Source organism: Microcebus murinus, chromosome X, assembly GCF_040939455.1.
Source record: "Microcebus murinus isolate Inina chromosome X, M.murinus_Inina_mat1.0, whole genome shotgun sequence".
Taxonomy (NCBI): domain Eukaryota; kingdom Metazoa; phylum Chordata; class Mammalia; order Primates; family Cheirogaleidae; genus Microcebus; species Microcebus murinus.
This window is the reverse complement of record NC_134136.1, coordinates 108,154,808-108,167,908: the sequence shown is the minus strand read 5'-3', so window position 1 is coordinate 108,167,908 and position 13,101 is coordinate 108,154,808. Positions and strand designations below refer to the sequence as shown.

Below are 13,101 nucleotides of genomic sequence, written 5' to 3'. Positions count from 1 at the left end.
GAAAGCCCATATAATTAGGAAAGAAATAAATTCTTATAATAATTTGTGTAAAATAAGATGAGCTGAGTGAAGCTGGAAAACACATGCTATCTTCTGCCTGATATGTGGAAGTCACCTCAAGGCTAAGGAGCTGAATCTGTTAGACCAAGGAGCCAACATTCTCATTGTTTCACATGTCGTTTTGGCTTTTTGGAACTGAGTTAGAGACCGACTATTTAATCCAGTCCCAAATGCCCAGCTATCTATTCTGACAAGCTTTATGCCTACCCTACAAGTAGGATTATGTAATTTCAAAAGTTGAACTTCAAATCTTACAATATAAGTATTATAATTATAGGGGAAATATTGTTATGTTTGATGACTATCATTTTTCTTTGTAATGCTTTGTTTTTATTGTCACATTTATCTCAATATAAAACATATTGGCTACATTAATGAGCATCAAATGACAAAACCAGAAAAAATAACTGCAAAATTCTGTTATTGTCTTTGTGAGTATGGCAGAGACTGTTTATGTTAACCATTACCTGATTCTTTCAGTTTTCCTGGGCATACACCTAAGCTATAATTACCAGCTTCTTGCAACTAGATAGGGCAAAGTGATTAGTTATCACTAAAAGAATAAGAACAGCCATATCATAAATCACTTCCAGACCAAGAAAATTAAAAGAAGCTCTATTTCCCCACATGTACTTTCAAACTTGGATTACTAAGTCACCTAATCATAAACACACATGTTGGACTATTGTTTCAGTGAACATTAATCTGTTCTTTTGCTAAGTTATTCAATCTCTTTTTTACAGAAGTTAGGATACCTGAAATTGCAGTAAAAATACAATATTTGTTCTGTTTTATTTGTTATCAAGAAAGGGCCGGAGGGGTGTGCTCAGAGCAGGGGGCCTGAAGAATGGCTCTTCTGTTTACTACACACCCAACAGGAATCTCAGGGTCACTGTGATGAAGGACACAAAACTCGTGGCCTCCCTATGAACAAATGCCATACATGTGAAGAAGAAGAAAAAAAGTTATAGAATCTAGGTGGTTGGTGTATGGGTGATCACTGTATAATTCTTTCAACTATACTGTATGTTTGAAAAATTGCCTAATAAAGTATTAGAAAATAAAAAAAAAAGAAAGAGCTGGTTAAAGATAAAAGGTAAATGCCACACTCACTGCTTAAAGAGAAATTATTTTTATCTGAAAAATTTCAGAAAGAAATCATATTAAAACTATCCATTATTAATTTGTCAATATCCACTTTATATATATATATATATATATCCATCCTGTTTCCTAATACCAAGATATGGAAAGATGTAAAAAAAACCAGATGATTTTATATGTGTGCACATGTGTGAGCATTGGTTTGTGCATTTATCTCATTGACTCATCTTTTCACTTTTTCACACTTAAAATGTTCTGTTTAAAGTATAGGGAAAATTACAATCATGTTCACCTAATTCACTGTCATTACCAAGCAATTAACATTAATTTTTAAAACCCTTATAACAATTTACTGAATTATAATGACTCATCCAAAGTTAACATTGTCATTTACAGTATTATTTGAGAATTTTCTGAAATACTATTCCAAAGTCTCTCTCTCAGAATTCTGTAGGCCAAAGTCATATTCACATTCTAGGGTCTCATTTTCAGTAGATATTTGTCAGTACAAAAAAAAATACTATATACCAATACAATGTTTAAATAAAAAATATTTTAAATGTGCTTATTTTTTAAAATTTTATTTTAAGAAAATATGAGAGTACAAACATTTTGGTTGCATTTTATAAATTTGCCTCTCCCTAGTGCACAATTCACTATTGCAAGGATGTGGAAACAACCCAAGTGCCTATCAATTCATGAGTGGATTATTAAACTGTGCTTATTTATATGACATATTTTCATCACACCTTGTTCTTCATTCAGTGAATATTTCAGATTCAAATATTGGGCAAGCCCATTTTATAGCCCATATTCCTTAGGTATTATTGGAAGAATGAGAATATAGAGGAACTTCCAGCTTGATATTGATATTGATATTAATATCACCAATCCTCCCTTTTCATCTAGGGACTGAAGTGGGAGAAAATGTTTCCACAGAAACAAAGCTTTTGTATAGCCTTTATCACTTCTCCCCCAGTAAGAGAAACAAATCAAAGTGGAATGAGAGGTCACTGCTCTTCATAAGAATTAACACAAGGAACATGAAATGAAAGAATAAAATTATGTTAAAACATCAAATAATTTATATTTTTGAATGTTTATTAACCAATAGTATATGATTTTATAATGTTACAACATTATTTAAAAATATATTAAAAACTAATCTGATTCAAATAATAGTAGATTATTACTGGAGTAAGACTGAAGATGGAAATATTTTTACAGTATTTCTTTTTAAGAAAAAAGTGCTGTAGTAATCACCTTCCTGAAAAATAAGATAAAAATATTTTTAAAATATATATAAAGGAGTGTCATTTAAGTACTGATGTATGTGCCTGACAATTGGGAGAAAACAGAAAGCAGAGAGAAGAGAAGGCAATAATTTATAAAGTGTTGGAAAGTTGGATTTTATACTTAGGACTTCCTGTTCTGTGTAGCTTTAGGTATGGGGATGAGAACTTTCTATTTCAAGAAAGTGAGACACCTGGAGGCTACAGCCTTTTTTGAAGGTACCAATATCTTCTCAAAACCATAGATGCCTTTGAATTCTAAGTAAATATTATCTTGTGTTCTAGTTGAGTGGTTACTGAAGTTCACTCCTGACATTGCAGTTTGTTTTTTTCTCTCTGTTTCAAATTTGCTATTAACCAACTTTAGATTAGCAACTTAAACTTTCTGGGGTAGGTTTCCTGATTTTTAAGGCATTGGTCTTTCCCTGTATTCTTTTTATGTTTCATAAACATGCTGGGGACCCCATGATCCTCACTCTCATGATGAGAGTCAGGATTCTCAACTTAGTAGGAATGTAGAAGATAGAAGTGAAGGGGGGGGGGAGGATTGGTGCTTTCCTTTTTATTGCCCCAAGCAATGTTTTTCTTGGCTACTTAAACTCTTTGCCATTCACATGTAATAGACCTACTAATGTATCTCTCTAAGTAGCTTTTTACTGCCAAATGATGTTACAAATAATAATAACAAACCAATAGTAACAGTGAAGGACCACATCCATTTACTTAGCATTTAATCTCTTAGGCACTATGTTAAGGGTTTTACATGCATTAAGGCCCTTAAATCTCATATACATCCTCTGTGGCAAACATTATTATTATTCCCATTTTATAGAAAATGAATGTAGACTTATAGAAGTCAGGTAACTTACCCAAGTAAACATTTCTTACAAGTGGGTTCCCTGTTTGTCTTACTCCAGATACTACAGTCTTTACTATTACATGTGTAGGTACAAACTACACATGTACTCTCATGGCCTGAATTCAGATTACAGAAGTATCACTTGGAGTTCCTCTGTGTGTGTGTGTGTGTGTGTGTGTGTGTGTGTGTGTTTGACAGACAGACAGGGTGGGAGGAGGAGAGAAAGCCCACGAGCACCCAGGAGAAATTTCTAATGCCTCTAGCCTGAGCACACTATCTTCTCACAATCCTTACCACCCTCTTTTGTGAAACGATCATTTTGCTGCCTTCCTCCCTGAAGACATTTGAGTTCACAGGCCTTTAACTGTAGTTTTATGAACTTAACACACAAGTAAAGGGCAGGAAGAGTGGGGAGAAATATACAGAGAAAAAATAGAAAAAGGTTAATATTCACTCACCAATGACAGTGGTAATATTCTTGAAAATAAGAGTTTAGGAGATTCTCAATGATATTACATTAAATATATTGTTGTAATAAAAATCTCTGTAAGTAAATTTTTTTTAAAACTTCTATTCAAAAACAATTCTGTTTTATTGGCATTCATCTACCCCCCCCCCATTTTTTCCTCCTGATTTACCTTGTGTACTCAGTAACTCTGTGACTTTTTACTATTGTGCTGAATCCAATTCTTTTTTAAGATTTTGCTATGCAGACTATATTTCTTGTTAAAGTTTCTAATCATTTGTTGTTGTTGTTGTTTTGTCTCAATCTTATTGTGTGTTATATTTCCAATCTCCCTGGTTTTATTTTTGGAAGTCTCAGCAAAATGCTTATATAACTTCAACTCCAGGCCTTTTCACAAACTGTTGAAGTGCTAAAGGGCCCATTTTTCAAATCACCTTACCTTTTGCTATCCGGATATAGTTGCTTCAATTTCTATTCAATAGGCTGTATAATCCCAAATTCTCCCAAAGATGTCTGGAATTCCTTAGAAATTTCTATCTTCATGGGGACTACTACTTTCTAACTTTTTGGTAACTTCATGGTAACTACTGGTTTCTCAGTTTTGGCTTAATCTGATCACACTAACCCTGCGTTTTTTCTTCTCTATGATTGACCACCCAGAGAGATTTTGTGAGGATTGGAGGGTGATTATGAGGACACCAATTAGATAGGGGACTGACATAGAACCTCCAAATAACTGAATATTGCAGAATTGTTTTATTAAATGTAATGTAGCTATGCCACCTCTGGAGAAATATTACTGGCTATCTATGTTGTTTAGCTTCATAATGGGCTCCCAAGTTTTCAAGTTGTCACCCAACACTGGTTACTTTCAAAACAACTTCCGGTGGCATGTAGAGGTCTCTAGCTTCAAGATGGAGAGTGGGTTCATCAATTTAGAGCTCTAGGAATAATTGAGGAACAAAGAGCAAGTCCTTTTCCAACAACATTGGAAACCCCAGGGGGATTCCTAAGCATTTCAAAGAGTTGGAAGGAAAGTAGAAGAGAGGAAGAAGCAGATACTTTCTAATCTGGGCTGTTATGGGCTCCAATGTTATACTTGTGAGGATGGCGAGGATGTTTTAAACAACCTAACTTTAAATGTGGCACATAAAAATAGCAAGCACAAATAAAATGATGTACTATCTGACAAAACTCATCAAATTGTACATTTAAAATTAAGGAAATTGGCCTATATAAATTACACATCAATAAAGATAATTTTTAAAATAGTATGTAACTAAAAAAAATGTTATCCCAAAACCAAGATTGGAAAGGAATGCATCCAAACTCAACTTGAATTATTCTACTGACTGGGAATAATAAGTAGTAATTTCAAAATTTATAAGAACTCATAAGAGTGTGATGTCAAACACAGGAAATAAATAATAAATTCTCTGTGTCTATAAAAATTACAGGCAAGTGGCTTGTACAATTGGATTTTAATAAACTTTTATCTCTGGTAAAAGCAATATCTGATCATTGTAGAAGCTCCAAAATTATGAACAAAAGTTAAAAATCACCCATAGTCCATGATTTCTGAGTTAACTGTTATTGATATTTTTAAGAATTTCTTCACAGTCATTTTCTTACAGATTGTATTAAAAGTATTATGCATTTTCTCTAATATTATACTGTAATCATCTTAAGTAACAGAAACATTTAAAATTGTATTTTAAACAAATTTTATGGTTCTATAATATGCCATTTTGTGGATAAAATGTATAATGTATAGATCATTCCTTTATTTTGGTCACTGTATCTACATTTTTAAAAAATATTATAAGTTAAAATGTAATCAATGTCATATATAAATCTTGCCTTTATATCCATTCATTTCTTTAAGAATAGGCATTGAGTTGATGTTCAATGGCTATTATATTTTTTTAAGGTGCAGGCTATAGATTTCAAAAAAAAGTTTACATTTTATACTACCTGCTCAAATGTATATAATTGTCTAAACAATCAGAGTTTCAATGGTAATGACTTTTACATAATTTTTTAAGATTTGATAATTTGATAGCAATTGCTTTTCTTCTTCACTTATAGTTCTTTAACTAGTTAGGATTTGACAACATATTCATGTTTAATGATGAATATAACAAATCTTAGAACCTTAGTGATCATTTTGTCTAACCTCCATAATGTTACATACCACAATTCAAATTTGAAAGCTTTTAGTAATGTGGATCTCATTACTTCTTATCACCTGAGAATTAAATAAAATGACTAGATCTAGAGATATATCCAATTAGGAAACCTCCACCATTAATAAAAACATATCTGAGTAAAAGTTGAAACTTTCAGAATTTAAAATCTATATCCATGTGCAGAGTTACTATAACCTAAAAGTAGTCAAAATAATTACAGTAGTCATATATAAAGATGGCTTCAAGTTGAACAATTTATAATTTGTTACCTGATTTTAAAAGGGACTGTTTAAAATTAATTCAGAAGTTCTATAATTTCATATGGAGAGCAAGTTTAGCCATCTGTATTGCTATTCTACAAAGTCATAGCTCACTGAAGAATGTTTCTAATATTGAGGGAGAGTCCAATCTATCAATATTGTAAAAAAAGTACAGACACACTGGAATCAGGCAGTTATAGGTTTCAATCTTGCAATGTACTGCTCATATTACTTCAATTACTATGAATCTTGGTTTATTTTTCTACAAAATGGAGATAATATAATATTAGTTCCTAGACTTATGTTAGGATTTAAAAGGTTAACATGCACAAATATCACAGTGCCTGGCTTATAGGAACTGCTAAATAAATGTTAGCTCTCTTTGAATTCTCTCTTCTCCCATTCAGAAAGACCGATTTTGTTTTTCAGATATTTTGTGAATGATTTTCTATCTTTTTGCCCTCCTTTGTACTCCCTGAAAGTTTTTTGTTTGTTTGTTTTGAGACAGAGTCTCACTCTGTTGCCCAGGCTAGAGTGCTGTGGCATCAGCCTAGCTCATAGCAACCTCAAACTCCTGGGCTCAAGCAATCCTTCTGCCTCAGCCTCCCAAGTAGCTGGGACTACAGGCATGTGCCACCATGTCCGCCTAATTTTTCTATACATTTTTAGTTGATCAATTAATTTCTTTCTATTTTTAGTAGAGACAGGGTCTCGCTCTTGCTCAGGCTGGTTTCGAACTCCTGACCTTGAGTGATCCTCCTGCCTCGGCCTCCCAGAGTGCTAGGATTATAGGCGTGAACCACCGTATCCGGCTTCCCTGGCAGTTCTTAACAAAGAGCTGGGTTGTCCCCTGAACTGTCTCCACCTGGTTTCCTACTTTTCTTATTTCTCCTGCTTCAGTGATGGTCTACCAATCCAGACTTCTCAAGAAGTACTTTCAGCCAACGTACCCAAAATTAATTGCACCTGGATTTTAAGTTTGTTTGACACCTTTGTCTATGGTTTTTATCAGCACCATTCTCTAACCAACTGAGATAGCTGGCCAAAATTCATGTTTTTAATCATCATAAAATGTCATCTTTTAATTTAAAGTCTACATTCCTTGGATTCTAACTCTGAAGGAAAGGAGTCATGTTAACAGGCGTTTCTTTTGAGAACATTTGCCATTCAATAAGCTCAGTGCTTTAGGGGACAGATGGAAAGGCAAATGAATACAATTACCAACAAAATTAGGACACATAATAAAAGCTTATGATTAAAAAATAAAATAAACACCATAAGTGAGAGTAAAAGTAATATTGAAATTCAAAGAAAGAAAAATCATATTCATACCGTTTTCACTTGACACAAGCCTTCAAAAGGGTTAAAGATAGAATAAAGCCCATTCCTAGTTAGAGCAAGTTCTCAATCAAGAACAGAACATAAAATGGCTAACTGAAATACTTTTACTTTTTTTTGCTCAACTTTTATTACCTTTTAGATATATTCTTTTTTGTTTACAGAGAAAACGATTGTTTATACTACTTCTAAATTGTATTGCTTTGCACCCTGAGTCACTGTGGCAGAAACAGACAATGGAATGGTAGGTTGTGATTTTTTTAAGGGGAAAAAGTAGATCCTTCCTTTGATGAATGAATATTATAGTTAGTTTATGATGCTCAAAGTCTTGTGAGAACAAAGTGTGAGCAGTGGGAAATCCAGAACCACTTGATAATCAATGCTACAGACACCCTGTTGCTTATGAAAAAGTAACCACCATTACTGCTGTAATTTGGCAAAGATTGTGAAGGGAAAGCTTCAGTGTAAAAATAAATCTTAAGGACTGCTATTTGGTCTTGCACATAGAACATCTAGTTAAAGTGACACAGAAATAAGAGAAGTTCATGTTGTACACATTTGTTTGGAATTGAAGGGTAGCCCAAATAAATAAGACTGAGAGATGAAATTATCTTTCAAATCACAGATGACTTAGATTACAAGATAAATTTTATTTGTTTAAATGAGAAGTTCTTTTATAAGGATAAATATAATTCCAGGAATTTCTAAAATTATAAATATGGAACTTATTTAAAGATCTTTAGTGGAAGCTCACAAGTCCTATTTTGTTTTAAAATAAATTTACTCCAATAAAAGTCTTATGCAGAAAAGATATATAAGAGGAATATATTTATTTTCTATTGCTGCCACAAACATAGAGACTTAAGACAACACAAAATTTTTTTTCAGTTCTGAAGGTTGAAAGTCTGACACAGGTCTCACTATACTAAAATTTAGATGTCATCAGGGCTGCATTTGTTCCTGATAGTGCTAAGTGAAAATCCATTTCCTTGCTTATTCAGGTTGTTAGCAGAATTTAGTTCCACGAAATTTTAGGACAGAGATCCCCATTGCCTTGTTGGTTTTCAGCTGAGGGTTGTTCCCAGCTTTTAGAGGCTATCTACATTCCTTGGCACATGGACAACGCTAAGGTCTGAATGTTTACGTCTCCCCCAAATTTATGTTAAAATCCTAATCCTCGAAGTGATGGTATTAGGAGGTAGGGCCTTTGGGAGTTGACTAGGTCATGAGGGCAGAATTCTCATGAATGAGATCAGTGCCCTTATAAAGAGGTCCAAGAGAGCTTGTTCACCCCTTTCACCACATGAGGACACAACAAAAATGTGCCATCTATGAGCCAGAATGTGGGCCATTACCAGATACTGAATCTGCCACGGCCTTGATCTTTGATTTCCCAACCTCCAGAACTGTGCTAAATAAATTTTGTTGTATATAAGTGACCCACTTTAAGGTATTTTGTTATAGTAGGCAGAGCAGACTAAAGCAGCCTTCTTCCTTATCTTCAAAAATAACAATGGTGGGTGGAGTCTTTCTCACATTTCAAATCACTTCTACTTCTTCTTCCATCATCCCATATCTCTGATCCACCATTGTACCTTCCTGTTAAGAATTCATGTGATTCTATTAGGTCTACTCAAATACTCCAGAATAATTTCCCCATCTCAAGGTCTTAAACTTTAATCATGTCTTCAAAGTTTCTTTTGCCAATTAAGACAACATATTTATAGGTTAGTGATTAAGTGCCTTAATCTAGTGATTAAGGCATGGACTTTTTGTAAAGGAGAAGTATTATTCTGCCTGCATATCCAGGAGATAAAAAGATGCCTGATGTTATCCCTTCTAGTTTTCCTAAATTGCTAGGTGGTTATTGTAGAAGCTTTACTGGTCACATAATTGATAGGATAAGTAACTACATGGAAATGATTTAATTGTCTTGTTCATAGTGGTTGACATGCTGTTAACTTTTGATATCAAATCAGGTTTTCTAGTGTTTACATTCTCAAAACCATATTTGAGTTAATGTGTGTAGGGGGGAGTGGGGAGTAAAGGGGAATGAATGACTCTGCCTTTCCTAAAGCTCTCAATTCAAGATTTTACTTTCCTTTCTGTGAAATTCTACATGTACACAGAAAATTGGAAAAAATGATTTAGGACATATAATTGATCTGTGAGTTTGTTTGCATACATGTGTGTACAAGGTAGGTATGGAGGTAAATATAATTTGTTAATTGTAGGTTGAGCTATAATATTAACTGGTTTAAGAAACTTGTTTTAAAACTTTAAAAATACCTCTGTTTCTGAACATGTGGCAGTACTTAACAAGCAAATTACATATATGACTATATTTGTCTGCAAAATTCAGATTGACTTATGTGAATTGAATAAGATCCTATTTATATTTAAATTAAGAATGAGTATATATATTGATATAGAACTAGACAAGGACTTGTTTGTTTTCCTAATCTGTCTACTGGAAATGGTTACTAAATAGTAATACATTTTCAGTTGTTAAGTCTGTCTAGAAGAGTGTTTTTTATATGTGTATTAATAGGCATTCACTGGAGGAAGTTTGTGTTTCTCCTATAACAAAAGTAATTTTATCTTATTTATACAGTGCTTATTAAAGTATAAAAATTATTACAGGCCTGTGCCTAGTTATGTCAAGAAAATCTACAGTAGAAAACAAAGGAATTACATTAGTTTTTTTAATTAAACACTTAAACTTGAACAAGGATTTTGCAAAATGACATCTGAAATGAATCTTAGTTCAATATATAATGGTTTTAGTAAAAATGAGTAGAATAGTACTTCTGAAGTATTAGTGAATAAAAGGTAGCTGCAATTATACTATGCACCTCTATCTCCTACCCCAAACCTAAATTTCATAAACACTTTCCCTGGATCATCTACCTAAAATGGAAAAAAAAAATGAAACAAGTCACAGGAATCTTCCAAATGTATTTTTCTTAAATATGAGCAGTATACAAATTAGGTTTCTAGAACCACTATGTTAATGTTAGTCAAAAGGCTCATTGTGGGGATTCTATTAGTGACAGAAAACTTTAATCTTACTAAATAATGAACTTTAAAGATAGTTGGTCCTCAGACTGGTAGCCTAACTTTAGCATCCTTCTTGGGGTGATCAAAAAGAGAATAGAAAAACTCAAAAATAATGATAATTTACTTTTACCTTATAAAAGAAAGGAAAAGAATGGGAAGAAAAGAAGATATATCTAATGTGCAGTACATATTAAAATACTAATATGAAAAATTACTTCAGAATTATTTATTTCCATAAATTCTCTAAAACAGTACATTTCCATGGCTTTTTTGAAAATTCCAGTTCAAGGAGTTCCTTGTAATTATGATACAAATAGAAAAGCTGTTGCTAGCTCATGTTTAGAGACATATTATCTGGAGGAACATTCTGTACACAGCTGAGGCTGCACTACTAGTTTGAGATCTTTGAATCTTTCCATGTTTTAAAAAACTGAACTCAAAGGACAAAGCTTAGAATAAACCATATTATAGATAGTGAAATATTTGGTTCTCTTACTATAGTACCTAGGACCATTAGGATCTAGGTTTAGTTATCTTTGACAAAACTTAATTGAGTTTGATATTTTTTTTCTTTCTGGTAATACATTATTTCTTTAATTTACTTTGCCTTCCTTAATTGGCATTGGTATCTGTTGAAGGCATTATAATTAGTGGTGCTATATAATGGGCACTGTTGTTATTAGTAAAACAAACAGATATAAAATGAAACAATAAGAGATCCTAGGGGAGTGACGTCATCTTCTAGAGTAGAAGTGCCTGGTACTCATCACCCTCCACAAAGAAGGACCAAAATAACAAATAAATAACTATAGTTTGAATAGAGTATCTAAAGGAGAATGCTGAAGTACAGCAGGGAGTCTTGCAGAATACGGACACTCAAGATGGCCACACAGACAAGGTATTCAGAAATAAAGAAAAAAAAAAGAAAGGGGTGAAATTTAAAAAAGCCTACAGGACTTGTGGGACACCATTAAGAAAACAAATATATGCACTATTGGAGTTTAAAGAGAGAAGAGACAAAGACACAGAAAGTTTATTTAACAATATAATATCTGAAAAATATGCAAGATTTGGTAGAGATATGTACATCCATATCCATGAGGTTCAAAAGATTTGTAATATATTCCACTCAAAGAAGTCTTCTCTGAAACACATTATAATAAAATTGGCAAAAGTCAAAGAAAGGGAGAATTTTAAAAACAGTAGTAGAAAAGCATCAAATCACATATAAGAAAATCACTATTTGATTATCAGATTTCTCAGCATAAACCTTGCAGCCCAGGAGAGAATGAGATGATATATTCATAGTGCTGAAAGGTAAAAACAAAAAACAACAACCTTCTAGCCTAGAAGACTATTTCCACCAAAGCTTTCCTTCAGCAACGAAGGAAAAATAAAGCCTTTCCCAGATAAGCAAAAGTTGAGGGAATTCATCACCACTAGACTGGCCTTACAAAAAATAAAACCACTATGAGATATCACTTATCCCCAGTGAGAATGGTCTTTATCAAAAAGTCCCAAAACAATAAATGTTGGTGTGGATGCAGAGAGATAGGAACACTCATACACTGCTGGTGGGATTGCAAACTAGTACAACCTCTGTGGAAAGCAATTTGGAGATACCTCAAAGAGATCCAAGTAGAACTACCGTTTGATCCAGCAATCCCATTATTGGACCTCTACCCAAAAGAACAAAAGACATTCTATAAAAAAGACATCTGCACTAGAATGTTTATAGCAGCACAATTCACAATTGCAAAGATGGAAACAACCCAAGTGCCCATCAATACATGAGTGGATTAATAAAATGTGGTATAATGTATATTGTGGAGTTCTACTCAGCCACATAAAAACAATGGTGATCTAGCACCTCTTGTATTATCCTGGATAGAGCTAGCTGGAGCCCATTCTACTAAGTGAAGTATCACAAGAACAGGTAAACAAGCACCACATGTACTCACCATCAAATTAGTATTAACTGATCAACACTATGTGAACATACAGTAGTAACATTAATCAAGTGGCAGGCAAGTGGGAGAAGGGGATGGGTGTATTCACACCTAATGGTTGCAATACACACTGTCTGGGGATGGACACACTTGAAGCTCTGACTCAGGTGGGGCAAAGGCAATATATGTAACCTAAACATTCGTACCACCATAATATTCTGAAAAAATAAGTAAATTAAAAAGGAAAAAAAAGAAATAGAATAAAACCCCAAATAATTCAATTAACAAATGGAAAACAGGCCTGAATAGACATTTCTGAAAAGAGGACATAGAGATGGCCAGCAAATATATGAAAAAAATGTTCAACATCACTAATCATGAGGGAAATACAAATCAAAGGCCACATGATGTATTACCTTACTCCAATTAGAATGACTATTATCAAAAGGACAAAAAATAGCAATGGCTGGTATTGGATGTGGAAAAAAGGGAACATTTATACACTGTTGATAGGAATGTATATT

The 13,101-nt window shown here is 33.3% G+C and overlaps 1 non-coding gene across 1 annotated transcript; it reads left to right on the top strand.

The window, feature by feature from the left end:
• The first annotated feature begins 877 nt into the window (after nt 1–877).
• LOC142866126 (small nucleolar RNA SNORA11) lies at nt 878–1,007 on the top strand. Its single transcript, XR_012916186.1, has one exon. It is a non-coding gene; the product is annotated as a small nucleolar RNA SNORA11 (small nucleolar RNA).
• The last annotated feature ends 12,094 nt before the right edge of the window (nt 1,008–13,101 follow it).